This window comes from Schistocerca nitens, chromosome 1 (genome assembly GCF_023898315.1).
Source record: "Schistocerca nitens isolate TAMUIC-IGC-003100 chromosome 1, iqSchNite1.1, whole genome shotgun sequence".
NCBI lineage: Eukaryota > Metazoa > Arthropoda > Insecta > Orthoptera > Acrididae > Schistocerca > Schistocerca nitens.
The window spans coordinates 257,818,986-257,841,365 of NC_064614.1; the positions used below are offsets into that span (position 1 = coordinate 257,818,986).

General features: G+C 43.4%; 1 protein-coding gene across 8 annotated transcripts in view; it reads right to left on the minus strand.

Annotated features, from left to right (window-relative positions):
- The window catches only part of LOC126247424 (parathyroid hormone/parathyroid hormone-related peptide receptor-like), an 841,770-nt gene that overhangs the window by 72,667 nt on the left and 746,723 nt on the right, over positions 1–22,380 (minus strand). The gene's annotated exons all lie outside the window — the stretch shown is intronic.

Sequence of the window (22,380 nt, forward strand, 5' to 3'; positions counted from 1 at the left end):
TCAGCCGAGAAATAGTTTTGAATTTTTTGTCATTAAGGCCTTCAGCCATGGAACACTTCTTAATTTATTGTCACCTTTTTGTTGTTGTTGTTTCCAAATAAAGTGTACTTGATTGAATAAATAAACTAACCAACAGCAATTGATTACGGCATTTACAAAAACACAGGTAGCGACGGTGTGGCTAATAGTAGGGAGTAAATATGCGGACGCTGATCCGAACGAGTCCTTGTATGTCGATCCCAGCATGTGCCACAATGGTAGCAAATGGGAATGAAGATGTGGGGTTGGGGTGCTGTTCTATCCAAAAGTTATTCAGTAAGTGAGATGTCGACTAGAAAGGGGCGAGAGTGAGCTCAGGAGTCTGGGAGAATCGAGAGTGTGGAAATTGAGGAAGGGACAGAGATGTTGGCTTAGATTAGGTGATATTCTCTTTCATTAGAGAGAACTGTGGTATCTCGCTGTTCCAGATTATATGTTATTAGACACAACTTCTTAACAGCTGCATGATATCAGCCTAAGTTCCGTAAAATTAGTTCGGTATACAAGTTGGCTACGTCATTCTGCTACCGGTCATGTACAATAAGTCAACAGACGATGACTATAAACACGTTTATCTAGTCATTAAGCAACCTATATTCCCACTTTTCAAGTACCTTAGAGTTAGCCATCAGTCTCTAATAGTGCGATATATTTTAAAATGCAACTTAAGTCTTCGCGAGGGCATAAGGCAGCGTTGTGTGTTTCCACATAACGCCCCATTCCGTTAACGGAAGCATTTTCCGCTCATTTTCCAACTTTTTGATAGGAATCCTCGAGAAGCCTCCTACTTCCCAACTCCGTCCAATCTACTAAGAAGGTGCATAACACTGGTACATGAAACTTTCACATTTAGGTGTCTCGATAAATACAATTACATTCAGCAATCGCTAACCAGTCTATTCTGCCCTGCCTCTGTCCTTTCGAACCATGCCAGTCCAATCATGTGACAACGTCTTCCGTAATTCCTGAGTGATTAGAGAATTTCATCAAGGCGCCTCGAAACCTTTAGAGACTCTTCTCCTCTTGGTCAACTGGGCTTAACTTGTTTTTCATTCAGTGACATTCTGCAGAGAAAGAAAAATATAGCTACGCTGACAACAATCTTAATATAGGTACCCTTTCCTACTGATTCTCCGTATTTCTTATAACAACTGCTTTCGTTTTTCTCAATGGCACTGGTGTCTTCGCGGTTTCCAATATCCATGACTCGACATACGTTTCCCAGAATGCGGTATCACGAAGGGAGACATTCAAATCATGGTGACGAATAACTTTGAATGTGAGAGTTCCTCATCATCACATTTTGTTCCAATCCCATCCCCAACTATACTATCTCTACTATCTCATGAAATCAGGGCATGTCACCTAGTCGTTAGTGAAGTCATCAAATTGGGACATTGAAACCGGAGGTCCTATTCGTACCATTCCAGTAAACTAGGCCATGTGCCGACACTGCCCTTTTTCACTCTATTCCTTCTGTTATCAACATGACACCACGTTGCACTTACACCCTTCACCTACTTTCAACAGATACAATTCAGTCACGTGCACCATGTGAAAATGGTCTACTATACGTGGAGGAAATAAAAACTTTTCCGATTTGGTTTGAACAGCCCATCGGGATCATCCAGCCAAAATTAACATACTAGTCTTTCTTTCCTTGCGAGACACGTTTCTGAGCCTAAGCGTCAGCGAAACGGCATAATATGGCAGAAAAACGGATACCAATAAATCACTATCAATACGATTTTCCGTACAAATGCACTTAGGAAATTAGAGGATTTAGAGAAACTAGAATGTGAAGTATTACCATAAAGACAGGTGACAAAAGCTATATGTGCAGAATCATTAGAAGACAAAGGGGGTGGTTCAGAATCCGAGAATATTTAACTGAGTAAATATGAGATGAGAAAAACTTTTATAATACCATTATATGAGTTATCCGAGTGTACCATAAGTCTCGTTTTAAAAATTATCAGAGGGCCTAACTAGGTGGGGGATAATAGAAAGGCTAGTGATTAAAAAAATAACACTGTCGTCATGAGATGAGTCAGTATGGCGAGACAGAGCATTGAAGAGCGAGCAAAGAACTTGGTGCAGTTAATGAAGTAACGATCATGAAGCGGCGCTGGACAATACTTCTGTTGCACTTTCCCTGTGTTACATTTATACGGTTAACAGCACAGTTTAAGTAAACTGTCGATACTGAAAATATATGGTTAAAAGTGGATACTGTTACAAGTGAAAAAGTAGTAAGTCGTCTCTCGGTAAATATTTAGTTTTCCAGAGGTTGATGGTAAAAGACAGCGAAGTAATCAACCTTGGCATTGATTATGTAGTAATAAAGCTCTTTAACCGTTTGTCACTTACTAGAATGACTGCTAGAATGAAATGCAGTATTTATGTGTCATCCGGTAAATTACTCTCCTCGGAGCAATTCCCGCGACAACGGGGCCGCAGTAATTGACCGTTAATTGAACTGAGCATGGCCGTCTGCAGGCCAGAGCATCTGCCCCTTCCTCCTTCCCTTGCCCCCATCCCAACCCCACCTCACCTCCGACCGCGACGACTGGCAAACCGACTGCATGCACCGTAACTGTTGGTATCTACTGTTGGTCTACTAGTCATCATGTACTGTGGTGAGTAGGCCTGACATTTAATGGTAAAGTACTAATTACGTGCTGAATCATTCGCACTGGACACCATGTATGTTTTATCAACATTTATCGCCCTGCTAATATTTTCTCATACGCTCCATTCTGGACGGTAGTGAGAGCCGAAACAACGATGGTGTCGTTGATGATCTTGATATGGCCAGCTAAACTATGAAACTGATACTGTGCTGATCTTGGTAGAGATGAATGTAACAAATAATTTCAGAAAATTAACAGTATGGGTCAAGATAGGAGCCTAGTGTCATGTGGTTTCCAGCCAATCGATGCAGCATTTTGCCATACTGACAGCGTCATCGAAAGCGACTCATTTCTCCATTTCTTCAGCATGTTTCTGTGGCACTGAAGTAAGTGACAGCTCTATCTTCTGCATCATCAAAGCCCTGGGGCCAGCCACGAAGGTCATCAGCCTGGATGGACTACGCATAGATGCCTGCTGAGATTCGGTCTTTCATGCAGAGTCACTAACATTCTTCTAGTGCAGCTGAAATTCAAGCAGTCAGACTCTGAATCAACAACCACTGCCTGACGGTTAAGCCTTCAAGTCACGTTTACTCTGCCACCATTTCTACGAGACTGCCAGCTGAAGGTACTACTGCTGCCTGATGTTCCCTGGTATGAATTGGGGGGTTCCCCCAGGTCTGTGCCACTGGAGAACACCACCAGACGCAGTGGCCCAACCACTAGTCGTTGGTACATCATCCAGAAGCACTGATATCTCCCGCTACAATGGCCAGTGGCCTGTCCTGCTCCAGTCACCTGATCTGGATGCTGTCACGCCACCCTGACCCAGCAACAGCTGGCTGCTTAGAATACTTTGATGGCCAAGGCCGCTCACTACCTGGCACTTACAATGGTGCGTCCAGACAGTCGTGCCTGGATGTAGAGCTCAGCAACAGTCGCCTGTTATCTGGGTACTGCATGCATGCTGCACTGTGTATGTGGTTTCTTCATCATCTAAACCTCCAATAACCTCCAACAGCTAACTAATAATCAATCGAAACTATTTGATACCTGATGTATGTACGCAGATTGAAGCCACAAATGAAAATCTGTACCAAGGGCAGGATTCGAAGATCTCCTGCTCGCTAAACAGATGCGCTAACGACTATGCCACCCTATCGCAAATGCTTTGCACAACTGCATGGACTACCCTAGCAAGCCTCCCTCCTTAATTAAAATTCCCTTTCATGCCTCAAACCTCATGGTATTCCTCCTAAAGGCATTGCAGAGGCTGTCCAACTATATTGCTGTTGCGCCAGTGTGATGTAGTGGCTAGCGCATGTGCCTAGTCAGCAGGAGACCCGCGCTGAAATACTGGCCTTGGTGTAAATTTCATTGGTCACTTCAGTCTGCATCTATACATCACAGATCAAGACACAAAGGAATTAAAGGCATCAGCTGCCGGCAGGCATTGATCTGTATCGTTGGGGCAAGTTGAAAATTTGTGCCAGATTGGGATTCGAACTCGGCTCTGCTGCTTATGAGGCAAATGCGCTGACCACTGTGCCATCCAGACACAGTGATCACTACAACTGTGCGGACTGCCCTAGCACACTTCTAATCAGACCAAATTCGTCAACATATTCCTCACGCTATTGACGAAGTGTCCCTGCTGTTTAGCCTCATTACAGGTGACACCTTTCCTATTCCCATAAGAGTTTAAGCTTGGTGTGCATTGGCATTGATGGGATCAACGCCTTCATCGCCCTAACAGATACCACATATATGCATCACAGACGTTTGAGACTTGAAAAAGTCTCTGGAATCATATACTCATAGTTTCATTTGATTAAAAGCACCTACGCCTAGGTTTCAGGCATGATCCCCATTTCGTTCGATGCAGAGGTTCAAAAATGGTTCAAATGGCTCTGAGCACTATGGGACTTAACATCTGTGGTCATCAGTCCCCTAGAACTTAGAACTACTTAAACCTAACTAACCTAAGGACATCACACACATCCATGCCCGAGGCAGGATTCGAACCTGCGACCGTAGCAGTCGCGCGGTTCCGGACTGAGCGCCTAGAACCGCTATACCACCGCGGCCGGCGATGCAGAGGTGTTATTCCAGTATAACTAGAGAGCGTCTGCAATGCTGGTGAGCGGGTATTTGGGCTGAGGAGGGAGGTGTGCTATGGTAGTCCTTGTATTTGTTCAAAGCCGCTGTGCCAGGGTGAGACAGTGAGCAAGAGACCCAAGTTCGAATCCAGTCCTTGGTAAAAATATCCATACATTACTTCAGTGTACATATAAACATCAGAGGGGTAATAGATCGTTACATCGTCCCTGAAACCGCTACACTTGGTGTCAAAACAAGAGATGTTGGAGGTTTAGATGGTTGATTGACAGAGGGCGGCAGTGATAGTGATTCAGCTGCAGTGTCGATCAGCACAGGAATACAAGTAAGTGCCGACTTTAAGTGTTATTGGCTCGTAAGGTTGATTTCCGCCGCGCGGGATTAGCCGAGCGGTCTGGGGCGCTGCAGTCGTGGACTGTGCGGCTGGTCCAGGCGGAGGTTCGAGTCCTCCCTCGGGCATGGGTGTGTGTGTTCGTCCTTAGGATAATTTATGTTAAGTAGTGTGTAAGCTTAGGGGCTGATGACCTTAGCAGTCAAGTCCCATAAGATTTCACACACATTTGAACATTTTTTTGTTTTTTGTTTTGTTGATTTCCGCATTTCCTTTGGATGGTGAGTGACAGCAGTTGCTTGAGAGACAACAAGGAAAGCACTCCTGCGGGAAGCCAAGACATGCATGTGTGTGAACAGCAGCCTGTTGGAGTGGGCGCAGTTTTCTCCAGTCGCAAACACGCTATTACAGTAAGATGAGGAGCAGCTTTATCAGAATTCAAGGAGCACAATACCAGTGTTTTTAAGTTAATGTTGGTATTCTGGTCCTCTTTTGCGTGTGTGTGTGCGTGCGACCACGGGCGTGCTGAAGTAGAGACAGCGTTACATGCAAAGCTGCATTAAGTGAAGTCAATTGCAGCTCACTTCGTCCGCAAGTTGTGAACGTTCAGTTACAACTTGTTGCCGCTATTGCCTATGAGGCCGTGCAAACTGAATATTTTGTATTGGACGAAGGGTGGGCAGAGATGAATACTGTGCCAGAAAGCAAGCCGGTTCATATCAGTATGTGCAATGCTTGTGATTAAGCAAAAGTTAGAAGTAATGTAAAACCCTGGTACAATCGTGGATTTATTCCATACTCTGTGGTTTTTATGTTGATTCAGTACCGATCCTTTTATTGGATCTGTGGTTCATTCATATCTCTTGTGAATTGCTATATTTTCATATAAGAATCAATTCCTTACACATGTAACTGGGGTAATGACCACTTAGATATAAAAGTTGGTACTGTAGTAATCCATTGCAAGTTGGTGTCTTGGTGATTTGGGGTAGCTAGTAGCAGGCATGCAAGCAGCAGCTAGTAGCGATTTTACCCAGTCGTCTGTTACACATAAAGAGCTATTGTCATAACTATTAAAGGTCGAATATCGTGTATCGTAAAGTCTTACGTCGGTAGTTCGATCGCCCCTGTGGGGTAACAAAAATGTTCAAATATGTGTGAAATCTTACAGGACTTAACTGCTAAGGTCATCAGTCGCTAAGCTTCCACAATACTTAACCTAAAGGACAAGGACAAACACACACACCCATGCCCGAGGGAGGACTCGAACCTCCGCCGGGACCAGCCGCACAGTCCATGACTGCAGCGCCATAGACCGCTCGGCTAACCCCGCGCGGCCTGTGGGGTCAGGTTGATTTGTTTTCTATTCATTATTCTTGCCATTTCAAGAAGGTATTCAGTGTTATGCAAGTCCTATTCAAGGATACTCGGGCCTCAAGCGATCATTTGTTTGCAATTGTGTTTCGTGTTATTAAATCAGTCTTTTCATGGTAAATAAAAGTGGGTAGTTGAATAATACTTTGAAATTGGTGTCCTGGTGATTCGGGGTAGTTAGCAGCAGGCAGGTGAGCAGTAGGTAGTAGCGATTTTACTGAGGCATCAGTCAGTTCATGCTTATTAACACTGGTTAAGCTCATAAAATTTACAAGGTTACTTACTAATTTTCCTTGTTTTTGAACTACGTTATCAAGCTGCCCTCATCCCACTCCCCCTAAATCCAATGTTAATGTGTCAGCCCAGGCAGCGATTGTTTATTTGCTGAATCAGGTAGCTAAAGTATGAGGTAATGATGTGGAACTGCATGGACGATTATAGAGGTTTAGGGAGGAAAGAAGGGAGTGGTCATTTTCCAGAGTTTCCCTACATGTCCTTAATGTTAGTGTATCCTCTTTGGTAGCCTCATTTCCCGGTACTGGGGAATAATTTGAATACCGCCGCAGACAAGGAATTGAAACAACGAAAAACTGGTAAGTATGACTCAGATAAGGTTATCAGTGGATGCTACGGCTTAATGTGGTGCGCCACGAGAAGTTACAAAAAATGGTTCAAATGGCTCTGAGCACTATGGGACTCAGCTGCTGTGGTCATCAGTCCCCTAGAACATAGAACTACTTAAACCTAACTAACCTAAGGACATCACACACATCCATGCCCGAGGCAGGATTCGAACCTGCAACCGTAGCAGTCGCACGGTTCCGGACTGCGCGCCTAGAAGCGCGAGACCACCGCGGCCGGCCGAGAAGTTACAAGACGCTCAGTCCTTAGTGTACTACAGGCACGATTAGTAGAACGTCAGAGAAAGAGAAATACATTTTGATGCTGTACGGAAAAGCTTGATGCCGTAGTTCAAAAACAAGGGAAATTAGTAGATAACTCCAAGAGTTTTCAGGAAAACCAGTATCAATACGTAAGGACTGACTGATGGTGACAGCGCCAATAGAGGCTTTTTACAGAATGCAGAGCAATTCATGTACTTTTGCGGTACCTACCAGTGAAAATGTCGCTAAAGGCTCACATGGAGATACCAAGAAACTTGAACAAAATGGTTTCAGCTGCGTCAGCTTTTGCTGAGCCAGACAGGGCAACCAAGCTAATAGAAACAAAATTATTCTTCATTGTGGGGGTCATAAGTTATAGATGTGACATTCAGCGGTATTATAAGAAGCCACAATGTCAAAGGTGTAAGCAGTTTGGACGTCCTAGTCGGGAATATCCATGTAGGTTTCCTCATAAGCAAGGAGCGTGAACTCACGGTAAATCTCGTACCCCTATGTTAAAAGGGAAAGGGTGCGATGTGACCACTGCGTAAAATTCCCAATAAATGTGAGAACGGGACACACCTGTTCGTTATGAGTGGCGGACGGTTATCTATCCTACTACGTAGCAGGAAGTTGGTGTAAGTTTTTACTGGATATGGGATCGTAAGTATCCACTTCACTGTAGGGTAAGTAGTTTATGGTAAGTAGTGTATGTGGGGGATAGTGTCTACTTACTCGGTTCTGCTACGATGGGTTTGTGAGTGGGGAGAAAAAGACTTTCAAGCCTGTGCGGAATTGCCCACTAGGGTTTGCACATATTTGTGCTGGATTTCCTGATTAAACAACACATCAAAAACTATGTAGATGGGGCGCGTAGTAGAACGGGATGGTGTAGTGTTCCAGCTCAGTTTTACGGCCAAAAGCAAACTGCCACGTGGCACACCTCTAGGCAAGGAACAGTCATCCAAACTGCGTATTCCATTGGTCCAGGTCAACACACAGGATATAATACCGAAAAGTACGGGGAAACTGGTGTAGGTGAACGCGGGTGCTCATATGTAAGTTAATTTTTTTCTGTGTGTTCGAGCTTTTGGTAAAAGGTGAAGAACTCAATCAGGTACAATATTTTATGTGACGTAGTTTGTCTCAAGTACAGGACGCAGATAGAAGCCAGGACAGTTTTAGTTCAGAAGGAGTCAAGCTACCACCAGGTGCGCAGACAGCTAACTTAAAAATTTTGGAGGAACGTGAGTTGAACAGGGGTTTCCGTGCAGAATATTCAGCACTGGGATTCTTAACGAGTTTGTTTGCTTGGCCATCCTCCGCAGCACGCACGGAAATATTTGTTTTGTGAAAAGAAGATGAAACGCTTCTGGGAGAAACAAAATAAAGTGCAGCAAGAAAAGTACGTTTTTATTTACAAAACAAATTTTACTGGGTTTCTTGACCGAACCACACTAAGGAGGAAGGTGTCGCTTTTGGAAGAACGTGTTAGAGCGTGCATGGAGAGATTATTAAAAACAAGTGGAATTATTTAATCATCCAAGCCAATTGCCAGCTACGTCACTATTGCAGCATAGTACTTCCACTGGGTATTAATGACATGTATACAGGAAACCATATCGACTTCCAAGTCATCTGTAACTAGTAATGGAGGAATTTGTTAATCATTAGGTCCGTGATGTAATTAAACAAGAAAGTAATAGTCCACCGGGAGCACCAGTAACTATAGATCAAGAAATTCCCTCGGATTGCTTCAAAGTTTACAGGTTTTGTTGTGATTGTAGATAGTTAAATTAACAGTCTGAGATGCTTACCCAATGCCTAACACCACAGAGACCTTGGAAAATCTGGGACAATGGCATCATTTTACAACCATAGGTTTGCGAAGTGGGTATCACCAGTTAGAGGTAGCACTAGAGGACCGAGAAAGGTAGTGTTTACAGTTACATCTGATTATTGTCAGTCCATCGCCTATTATACGGATTTATAAGGGGTCTAAAACTGAAACAGTGTACAGTGTACATGAATAACTCCAATGTATTTTCCAAGGACAACTAATAGCACATAGTTTGTTGATCAGAGGACTTTGATTGGTTTCGTGTGGTCCAACCGACACACAGAATGTCTCCTAACAACCGGTCCCTTCTTCTAGCCAGGTTGTGCCAGAAATATCTCTTTTTCTCAATTCTATTCAATATCCCCTCACTAGTCACGTGATCTACACATCTAATCTTGCACATTCTTATGAAGCACCACAATACAAAAGCTTCTATTCTTATCTAAACTCTTTATCGTCCATGTTTCAATTCCATACATGGCTACACTCTATACAAATATTTTCAGAAAGAACTTGCTGACACTTTATACTCGATGGTAACAAATTTCTCTTCTTCAGAAACGCTTTTCTTGCCATTGCCAGTCTACATATTATATGCGTCATTCTTCTACCATCGTCAGTTATTTTGATTCCCAAATAGCAAAACTCATCTACTACTTTAAGTCTCTCGTTTCCTGATCTAATGCCCTCAGCATCACATGATTTAATTTGACTACATTCCATTATCCTCGTTTTGCATTTGTTCAAAAATGGTTCAAATGGCTCTGAGCACTATGGGACTCAACTTCTGAGGTCATTAGTCCCCTAGAACTTAGAACTAGTTAAACCTAACTAACCTAAGGACATCACAAACATCCATGCCCGAGGCAGGATTCGAACCTGCGACCGTAGCGGTCTTGCGGTTCCAGACTGCAGCGCCTTTAACCGCACGGCCACTTCGGCCGGCTTTGCATTTGTTGATGTTCATTTTATATCATCTCTTAAACTTACTGTGCATAACGTTCAACTGCTCTTTCAAATCCTTTGCTATCTCTGACAGAATTACAATGACATCAGCAAACCTCTAAGTTTTTATTTCTTCTCCATAGACTTTAATTCCTACTTCAGATTTTTCTTTTGTTTCCTTTACTGCTTGCTCAATATACAGATTGAGTAACATCGGGGATAGGCTACAACTCTGCCTCACTCCTTTCTCAACCACTGCTTCCCTTTTGTGCCTCGACTCTTATAACTACCATCTGGCTTCTGTACCAATTGTAAATAGCCTTTCAAAAATGTTCAAATGCGTGTGAAATATTAAGAGACGAAACTGCTGAGGTCATCGGTCCCTAGACTTACACACTACTTAAACTAACTTGCGCTAAGAACAACACACACTCCCATGCTCGAGGGAGGGCTCGAACCTCCGACGGGAGGGGCTACGCAGTCAAAATAGCCTTTCGCTTCCTGTATTTTACTCCTGTCACCTTTAGAATTTGAAAGAGAGTATTCCAGTCAACATTGTAAAAATCTTTCTCTAAGTCTACAAATGATATCAACGTAGGTTTGCCTTTCCTTAACCTATCTTCTATGAGAAGTGGTAAGGTCGGTATTGCCTCACGTGTTCCTACATTTCTTCTGAATCCTAAATAATCTTCCCCGAGGTCGGCTTCTACCAGTTTTCCATTCGTCTGTAAAGGATTCTTGTTAGTATTCTGCAACTGTTACTTGTTACACAGATTGTTCGGTAATTTTCACACCTGTCAGCATCTGCTTTCTTCAGAATTGAAATTATTGTATTTTTCTTCAAGTCTGAGGGTATTTAGCCTATCTCATACATCTTGCTCACCAGGTGCAAGAGTTTTGTTATGGCTGTCTCTCCCAAGGCTGTCAGTAGCTCTAACGGCATCTTGTCTACCCCCGGAGCCTCGTTTCGACTTAAATCTTTCAGTGTTTTGTCAAATTCTTCACGCATATCATGTCTCCCTTCTCATCTTCATCTACGTCCTCTTCCATTCCCATAATATTGCCCTCAAGTACATCTCCCATGTCAATAATACGCTGCTCTAACTTGGCATCATTCTGAACAGGAGTTCCCTTTCTACGGCGACTTGAAACTTAATCTTAAATTATGGACACCCTGTACACAGGGTGGGGTGCTTAACTCCGGACCAATGAAACTTTTTAAAGCAAATTTATTAAAACAACATACAAATGAAGATGAAAATCGTTTTAAATATAAAATGACCGCCTCCAATCTTGTCCTCAAGCGATTGCACGCACTCTTTACAACAGCGTTTTTCATATCCGCGAATGTTGCTTCGATAGGGGTGCGTAGGGTGTCTCGGCTTATTTTTAACTCTTTTGACGATGCTCCACATACAGGGTGAAAAGTACTTAAACCGACAAACTCTGAGAGATTGTATGGGACATCAAAACAAATATTTGTCAAAAAAACGGTTCAAATGGCTCTGAGCACTATGGGACTCAACTGCTGAGGTTATTAGTCCCCTAGAACTTAGAACTAGTTAAACCTAACTAACCTAAGGACATCACAAACATCCATGCCCGAGGCAGGATTCGAACCTGCGACCGTAGCGGTCTTGCGGTTCCAGACTGCAGCGCCTTTAACCGCACGGCCACTTCGGCCGGCAAATATTTGTCCCTAACGTCATTTTTTCCTATGAGGAGTATTTAAACCGGTAGAGGAAGATTTCTCTGGTGGCAAATTAATTAAACCAACAAACAATTTTCCATTTTTTTGTGACCAAGAGACAACACATTATCAAAAATTCCTTCATTGACACGTAAACAAAGGTTACACCGTCGGATCTTGTTCTGTCTGACACGGACAAAAACCCCAGGAGTATGCTGAATTTGTAACCTCCCCCTCACTTATCGACCTTAATGACAGTGAAAAATTAAACCGCGTGTACCTAATGGGAATTTTGGAAAAGCAATCGTCACCGAAGTTAATCTGTCGGTAAAGAGGGAGGAAAGGGTTACATCTAAATGAAAGGAAAAATGCAAATGAAACTGGTGGAAATTAATTTTGAAAAGGGGTAAAGTTAATAAAGAAAGTAAATGTGCGGCCGTTACGTCAACAATTAACTAGCGGTAATTAGATATTTGAGATTTGGGGGAAATCACGGTCGCCAGTCCTAAGGACAATTACTATAGTAACTGAAAAAGAAAGGTTATTACACATATAATTAGCACTAGAAGCGTGGCAACTGAAGGTTGACACGTGTAGTGTGAAAACTGAAAGTTTGTCAGAAGTAATAAATTTCGCTACACTCTGACTTAATTTAGCAAAAGAATTAATAAAACCGGAAAATCGAAAGTTAATTTAGTGACTGAAGTTAATAGTGAGCTTTCTTTCTGAAGCACATCGAAATCCAGCAGAATACGGTTAGTCTTGGACTACCTCAACAATCATTTCAAAAGCAACTTGACTCTACGCAATTTAGAAACAAGAAATTTAACTTTGAACTTGAATTAAATGATTCTGAATAATTAACAATAATAAAATTTAGTACGTACCAAGCTGAGCTGCAGTCACAGGTAAGCTAAAATATGCTAACAAAACTCGCACTCTTAATTTGTGCTTGTGTAATCTAACTATTGTAGCCAGCTATGCTTTAACTGCACTTGGAAACTAAAGTAATGAAATGCAATGATAGTACTTTAATGCTGGCGTCTGAATTTCAACGACACTCGGTTTCATTTCGGAAAAGGAAGGGACCCTGCTTGGTAATGCAATTGGGACAATGAGCAACAAAGGTTCATGCTGAGTTGCTGTAATTTTGCGAGGCAATGGAACAATTTGAAAAGCTGAGGTCTGCCATACAGTTATGAAACTTTACGTGCTTTTAGTCTTCCTTGTTAGTTGATTGAAGGTTTGAAGCCGTCGATCGAGGAGGTGGCGACGGTCACCCATTGTCGGCCGTCGCTGTTGCAGAAGCTGGATGTTGGCGCGCCTTCTTCTCGACACGGTCACCAAACGAAACGGGCTCTTGATGTGCGCCGGCTAATGCTTCCCGTCCGCGACACCGTGCCAGAAACTAACATAGCAAGTCGAGCGCAATTACATGCTGCTAAACCCCGAAAGCGCGGCAACTCGCGGGAGCGTCACACCACACACCTGCTCCACTCGCTACTCCAGCCAGACTAACTGCCCTGCCCGCGCTCCACGCGGCAGAGTTAACACTACCAAAGATCCTACACACTTTGATTCTTCACACGACCTATCGATGTAATCGTTCGATAGCAGCTTTCCCTAGGCAAGACCCAGCGTAAAAATACAAATAATATTTACGAAACAAACCAATTATACATCGACATAAATGCATATATATATATATATATATATATATATATATATATATATATATATATATATATATATATATATATATAGTAAAACAATTACAATATATAAAGGCACAGAAAGGTCATATATTCAGGTAACAAAATAAGGAAAAAACTTACAGTACCATAGATGGAAATAGGAGGATATGCATTTCCGGCGTTACAAATTGTTCCTGCTGCTGCTACTATCCGGGCAACCGGATCCTCTTGTGATGCAATAGGAGTTGCGTAAACAAGGTTGCGCATTTCTCCCCACACAAAAAAGTCCAGAGGGGACATATCTGGGGATCGAGCAGGCCATGGTACAGGACCACCTCTACCAACTCACGTTTCCGGGAACCGTCGGTCCAGGAATCGACGCACACGACGACTGAAATGTGCCGGCACCCCGTCATGTTGGAACGACATGCGTTGTCTTGGAGGGAGAGGAACGTCTTCCAGCAATTCTGGCAATGCTCTGGCGATAAAATTGTAATAGTGCCTGCCATTTAATGGCCTGGGTAGCAGATACGGCCCAATTAAACAGTTCCCAACCACACCGACCCACACATTAACGAAGAACCGCACTTGATGAGCGCCTTACATTCGTCTGATTCGTCCCCATGTTACGTGCAATTGCACGAGTGCTGATTGAAGGATCCCGCTCCACATGCTTGAAGACAGATTCCTCAAATTGCAGCGTTCTTACTGTGCGACGGCGTCCCTGTCCAGGTAATCTGCTAAATGATCCGTTCCCACGCAGACGTTAGTACACAGCAGCAAAGGTCGTATGATGCGGGATAAGGCGATTAGGATATTGTTGTTGATAAACCCGCTGTGCAGCTCGTCCGTTGTGGTGCGCTGCGTAGTACGCACCAACCATATCAGTGTACTCACTCCAGGTGTATCGCTCCATTAGTAAACAGAGACAATGCACTACTACACTGGTGGACATGAGTTGCTCACAACTGAAGAGCGTTAACAACTGAAGATCATAATACGGCCTCTAACAACTGAAGAGCGTAATACGTCCTCCACCGGTTTAAATAATCCTTATAGGAAAAAAATGACATTAGGGAAAAATATTTGTTTTGATGTCCCCTACAACGTCACGATAAAGGATGCCCCTACAACTTCCCAGAGTTTGTCGGTTTAAATACTTTTCACCCTGTATAGGAGTCGAGGGGGTTCAAATCCGGGCTATTTGGGGCCCAGAACTCCTCTGACCAGAACATGTCGTTATCCGGCAGCCAGTTTTGCATTAACTGGCTCGTATGAGATCTTCCTCTAGTATCCGACGAATTTTCGCTCGCTGTAATTCGATACTGGCGCCAATTTCCTCAGCGATTGCCCCGGGTCTTGCTAAATCAGTGCCTGAGCCTCTTCGATGACTTCCGCAGTTTTGAAGTTTTCTCACTGGGTTAGCGGAACCTTACCCAGACTTCTCCGAAGCATTATACTTGGTCACGATGTCGTAAACAGCTGAATCTAAGTATTTCTGTACTCCGCACTTGCCCATAACGTCTCGGCCATTTATAGGCTCTGATTATTACCTAGATGCCTATGGGTTCCAAAAATACCAATCGACACCTCCGGCGGAACTAGATATAGCGGGAGATTCATATCTAAATTTGTCCAGATTTAAGCGCCGCACCCTGTATACCTCAGAATCAGCCGAGCTGGTCATAGGTACGACTAGATTATATGCATCGACGTCCGACGAGTGTTAGTCTTTGCAGCGAATTCGCTGAAACTCTTCTGACGCAGCTACAAGCGGTGCACCAACTCTGGGAACCAAAGACGCTGCCTGACGGCCTAGCCATTAAGGCGCCTTCACTTCGCCGCCATCGGGGTCAGGGGGAGGCGATTGGGTCACACCACTGCCATGTGATCCGAACTGAATCCGATGCTGCCACACGCAGCACTCAAATTATCGGTCGAGTGTTCATCCAGATGTCACCGCCCTCTCCCACTTGGCTGGCCATCGGCCTGCCTCACTCCGGCTACCCGAGCCAGGATGCTGCCGCGTCCTCCTAACTCACTTGTAACGCATTGGTAGCCAGTATCTCTTGCTAGTAAAGAAACTCTTAGAGACGCACGTACAGTGGTACATCTCTGCAGGTGCGCCATGGTGCAGTGTACAACACCTTCTCTCTGTCGTCTGTTCCCTGCAAACACCCAGCAGTACGTCTGTGTATAACAATATGGAACTTTGACTACATTTTCTTGCCTTCACTGTGTACACGTCCACCCACTTACCAGCTCCGTTTTCTCTATACTATCTGGAATACGTAAGTAACTATACACATGATCAGTGATCACTGGTAAGCTTTTGGATGTTATGTTAGCATCAGTATCAGCGTTAAGCAGAGCTCCTCGCCAGGCTGTGAAAGCCGAAGGGATGTCTACCAGCCGCCGTGTCCTCCTCCTTGCAGCGTCATGTGGATGCAGTACAGAGGGCATGTGGTCAGCACTCAGCTCTCCCGGCCATTTTGCAGGCTTTCCAGACGATGGAGACGCTACTACTCGATCAAGTAGCTCTTCAACTGCCATCACAACACTGAGTGCACCCCTTACCAATCCTCCCACCAACGAAAAAGTCGTCGGGAACCACACCCTGGTCCTCCAAACGGCAGCCATCTACGCTGACTGACTACTCAGCTATGGAGGCGGAGTTAGCAGCAGTGTTACACAGCATAAATGTATTAAAGAGAAATGTAAAATTTTCTCTCAACTCCTTTCCAGCCCGGACAAGACAGGCCAACGCCCATGTCACCATTAGAACTGCACACAAGTACAAAGCAGACATTATGGTAAACGGAACAAAAGCAGAAGAGATTTCCTCAACTCATGCAAGCTAGAAGCTTGAAGTGTAACCTCAGAAACATGACTTAAGCCTGTAGAAGCAATCACGTCATTGTAACAGCTCATTTTGATTTCATAAGAACGAGTAAAAGTTTCATAAGAACATCTGCCACACTGCTGATATGGCGGAAAAGCGACAAGCTGAAACCCTGAAAGCCATACATGCGAAATAGAGAGAGCTGAAGTCCGCTGCAGAGCCCAGAAAAGTAGGCAACATTCACTCATCACTGACCCGACATCACGTCACTACCTCAAACCTATAGTAATAAATAAGATCCTCTGTGTCCAGTGGTTAACTTACAGTACACAAGCTAGGAGGCCGAATCTGTAAAGCGCTGCTACTGTATATGAAGACGACTTCCACCTGCTGTTACCTGTCTGGCCTACCAAACTCCGATGCTGTCAGCTGCCCACCTTGCGAGCACTAATGAGAGGGTTAAAAGAATTCCAACTGAGGCTTGCTGAGCTGAACTGATGGTGCTTGATGTGTTGTACACCTGTTGCAGTATTTGGCAAAATTGCAAACCACTGCTTCCACACGATTGGTACTTGTAGGCATTCATTCATGTCCGCAGCCTTTCTTGATGCAAGGGTTACGATGTGGCCCATTTCTATTCCCTGAGAACAGCTAAGAGATTATCCGAACACAATGCCTTTGATGTCAACGAGAGTGCTCTGGTAAATGACAGTTTCCGTCCTGGTCAGTCTAGCCTCTCAAACCGGATACGCCGTTCGCACACGAGGTCTGCCACCCGCGCGACACTGTAGTTCCGTGAGCCGCACGCCGAGAGTGACACGCACCAGAGATCGCAGCAGCAGCAACTTCTGAGACTGCGACGCAGCTCTGCCACCAGTCTTGGCGCTGACACAGAACAGAATATACGATTGTAAACTGTAATGATTAAATTCTTGTTCAACTAATGTTGCGTCATTAGTACCCAGCGCACCGACTGGTCTACTCCATCTGCACTTCACACTTCATCCACGTGACAACGGTAGAGGTCTCAACTCAGACCACTGCAGTAGGTTAAAAGTATTTCGCGGATATCTTTTTCAGGAGTACAGCAGCTGTCACTGCTACCTATGCCTCTTAACGTAAAAAACAATGGTGGTATCATTAAGTTATGACATGAACCACTCGACATTCGAATGGTGGCAGCACGAAAAGAAATTTTCACTTGCTAAAAGTTCACAGAAAGGATACTGGTTTGTAATTGATGCCAGAATTTTTACTCTCCATAACTGTACCGTAATGTTACGAATGGCTCATATTCATTACATTAAAAACTAAAAACCCGCCTCGATTGCGAAAAAAGCACCTTGTGTTAAGTGTTAACCCAGGTTTCGGCGTAGATAACTACACCTTCTTCAGAACAACAATAAAACCCACAAGTGCCTAAGAAGACCTTTGTCAATGATTAAAAGAACACCATAGCTATAGCCGGCCGCGGTAGCCGAGCGGTTCTAGGCGCTTCAGTCCGGAACCGCGCGACTGCTGCGGTCGCAGGTTCGAATCCTGCCTTGGGCATGGATGTATGTGATGTCCTTAGGTTAGTTAGGTTTACGTAGTTCTAAGTTATAGGGGACTGATGACCGCAGATGTTAAGTCCCATAGTGCTCAGAGCCATCTTAACCACCATAACTATACATTTATAAACGAAAAAGAAATGGTGTACATCATTAAGTTAAGTAGTAGTTTTGACTTTGTACGGTTGTACTGTTTGTGTTTTCCTTTTCTTTTTCGTTTATAAATGTATAGCTAGGGTGTTCTTTTAATAATTGACAAAGGTCTTCTTAGGCACTTGTGGGTTTTATTGTTGTTCTGAACTAGGTGTAGTTATCTACGCCGAAACCTGGGTTAACACTTAACACTAGGTGCTTTTCTCGCAGTCGAGGCGGGCTTTTAGTTTTTAATATATTAACCAACGATTTCTGGCGCGCTACGATTTTGAAGGTTCTCATATTCATTACATTCATAGCTCGCAGTTCCCCATCGCTTTTATGAGAGAAGGGAATGAGAAGTTATAAATGGGTAAAATGATCAAATTTTTGTGTTGACCAATTCATGATGTCATTTTCTTTATTTTAGGCTTCTCGTCATCTGTAAGGCTTGGTGCATGTCCTTATCAATGACATCGTGAGAGGAACACGTGTGTCAAGTGCGTTACATATTTTGGTACGTAACTCTGATAACTACAGTGCTTGAGTTTTTGTGGAAGTAAATGTGAAGCGAAAATGAGAAATCTTGTAGTTCACATAACGGCGTTGATGCCCACATCCAACGGAAGTCTTCACATTGGTATACACCCTACAGACAAAAAAATGTTATATAGCACATCACAAAGCAACTATCAGAATGGGACGGAATTCAGTAGATGTGATGTTTCTGTACAGCCAAACGACTACAGTTTCAAGAAATATTCGATGATTTATTCAAGATAGCGATGATTCTCAAATTGAGCAAGTCAATAAAACATTCGCCCATCTGTGACCCTTACGCAAGCAGTTATTCGGCTTGACATTGAATGATGCAGTTGTTGGATTTTTCTCCTAATGGATATTGTGCCAAATGCTGTACAACTGGTGCGTTAGATTATCAACATCCCGTTCTGGTTGGAGGGCCCTGACTATAATACTCCCAATGTTGCCAGTTGGGGAGAGATCCAGCAAACTTAATGGTCAGGGTAGGTTTTAGCAAGCAAGAAGACAAACAGTAGAAATTCTTGCCATGTAGGACGGGGCATTATCTTCCTGAAGTGTAAGCCCAGGATGACTTGCCACGAAGGGCAACAAAACGAGGCATAGAATATCGTCAACGTACCACAGAGATGTAAGGTTGCCGCGGATGACAACCAAAGGGGTCCATCGATAAAATTAAATGGCACCCAGGCGTTGGGTGGTATCCCATCGCTGTCTGGGGCGTCTCTGGACACTTCTTTGGTGGTCACCGGGGATTGGAATAACAATGACTGGAGCAGAATTGTCTTTCTTCATTAGACCCGATTCGAACGGAATACAGATGACGAGAGAAGATGTGTCTGACGAAATCGCGGACAGTGGTGGGATACCAACATGACTGTCACGCACCATATGACCCGACAACCAGGACTGATTGTCTGGGGTACCATTTAATTTCATAGTAGACCTCATTTGGTTATCATCCGCGTCAACCTTACAGCACAGCGGTGCATCGAGGATTTTGTACGCCATGTTTTGCTACCACCCTGGATTTCAGCAAGTAAAAGCCCTTATGCACGTTGCGATAATTTCTACTGCTAGTCTTCATGTTTGCCAGCGACGTTCCCAGATCTCTCCCAAATAGAGAACATTTGGAGCTTTATGGGCACTGGTTCCAACTAGCTCTGGGTTTTCATGATCTAATGCGCCACGTGGACAGAATGTGGCACGATATTCCTCAGGAGGACATCCTACAACTGTATCGATCAATGCCAAGGTGAATAACAGCTTGGATAAGGGCCACAGGTAAACCACTGCGTTATTGACCTGCTCAGTTTGTGAAGCTCTCTCTCTTGAATAACTTACCCAATTTTTCTGAAATTATAATCACTTATTTGTCTGTACATCGCCATCACATCTATCGATTTCCGTCCCATTAGAGTAACTCCTTCGTGGATCCCCGTATTTTTGTCTCAATGTATTTTCCTTATTGATTTAAGGAACTGTATCCTGTACAGTACTAATATGATGTGTACAATTACATTTTTACTAGCCGGCCGAAGTGGCCGTGCGGTTAAAGGCGCTGCAGTCTGGTACCGCAAGACCGCTACGGTCGCAGGTTCGAATCCTGCCTCGGGCATGGATGTTTGTGATGTCCTTAGGTTAGTTAGGTCTAACTAGTTCTAAGTTCTAGGGGACTAATGACCTCAGCAGTTGAGTCCCATAGTGCTCAGAGCCATTTGAACCATTTTGAACATTTTTACTATATAAGTAATTCAACGATGCGTGACGCAGAGTATTTTTCGTCATGCCAGTCGCGACACACTGATTTTTTAAATTAATTACCGGTTTCAGCAGTAATAGGTAGTAGATAAGACTATAAGAAATTAGTCGATGGACGAACACCACGCGAAACGGTTAACTTTAGTTAAAATTGTGCGTGATTTTGCCACTGAATAAATAATTTAGAAAAGAAAATTATCAATCACGGGCTGGTCTCCGTTACGAAATCTCTCTCCCTCTTTCTCGAAGCCAGACATTTTCAATACACTCGTGGAATCTGATCATAGACACTCGCAGTTGGAAGGTAACAGAGGTATTCACATATATAACCTTCGAGCAGTGGGCGGCCATTATTTTGTAAATGCATTTGTAATATGTAGCAGTGTCATCACAGATAGTCGTAGCTGAACGGTAATAGTAGCATATGCGAGAGTTGAAGTGAATTCCAACGATGATCCGATTTCCCCCCTTTCCCTCTCTATCTAAATGTAATTGAAATTAATTGTTAACTCATGGATCAATTAAACTGCTTCGAGTGACATTCCTTGCTTATAAGCGAACACCGGAATCACTAATGAATATCACTACTGAATACTCCCAGTCGGAAAATACCCTGACGCACTCCAAGCTTTCTGGCATTTACATGTACACAACGAAGTTTTACATGAGTCTCGTAGCTAGGATAATATGATAAAATAGAAGGAAAAATCATGCCCATTTTACTGGGATTCATCTGTAAAGAATTAATTGACAAAAAATTTTTACAATCGTCTATAATACTGACCTTAATTTTCTTAAGGTAACGGCGAAAGCGGGTTGACTTGAACTTACTTTCTGTATTGCACTGATTCATTGTTTCAATCACTGTCTCACCTTGCTTGACAACAGTGATACCATTTTGTACTGGACAAATATGACACTAATATCTGTAGCTGTCAACGTGAGAATCGTCGAGGTATTAATCACAAATATTTTAAAACCTCCCAGTTCAATTATCGTCGTTCCAACCAGATACACTCTTTTCCTCTTCACATAGCCTTCCCACGATCTGAGGATTGAGAGGATGACATCTGGTTTAAATGTTAAAATTCACGCAGCATTTCTCAAGACTGCACTCCATCTGTAACGCGGGACTTTGTTACGGGGGCGCTGCTTCAATTTTGTCCTAAAAAATACACCACGACTATCTCCTTGAATGACTAATGACCTCAGAAGTTAAGCCGCATAGTGCTCGGAGCCAGCCATCTCCTTGAATTCTATCCTCAGCTTGGCATTCTACGAGAGTTCTCTTGAATGAACGAATGGAAACTTCACTACGAACATACTGCTGTAGGCAACAAAGATTTCTCGTCTTTTGTTCTTTCAAAGTAGAACCTTGAACTCTAGCACGTAGCGTTGCGTATTCCGCAGCAGAGAAAGACGTGAAATCTTGTGTTAGCTGCCGAAGAGGTTTCAAGATTGCCACATTTATAAATCTCATAAAATTGTATTCGGCTGACATGCTTAACATCTTTATGTGATATTTTCGAACAAATGACATAAAAGTTATAAAATAGTTGTTAAAATGCAAGTTTCAGAGTAAATATTTTTTTTACGAAAGGCCTATCGCATCAGCTTTGGGCTTAATATCTTGCAATTATTCCTGTGCGGCTTCGACAAGACACAATGGTTCGTCGTCATTTGGATTTAAAAGCTCCGGCAACTGCTGTCGTTCTATACTAAATTGTGTTAATTCAGATCCTACAATAACGCAACGACTATTCTTTTTACTGTCAGAACGTGTTCCCGACGGATGGATGCCATTTACAGTTGGTACCTTTATGCAGGACTTATACTCTAGAATGCTAGTTTCTATAGAATCTTGAATGGCTTGTTAAACGTGTTCTGGTGACCAACCTCATACTAGCAACAGAGGCATCCAGGTTATGGTAATTTGTTACCGTCAACTCGCCAATGTGGTTCAGCAAAAGCTTGTACTCTTACATTCTGCAACAGATGGCTCTTGGG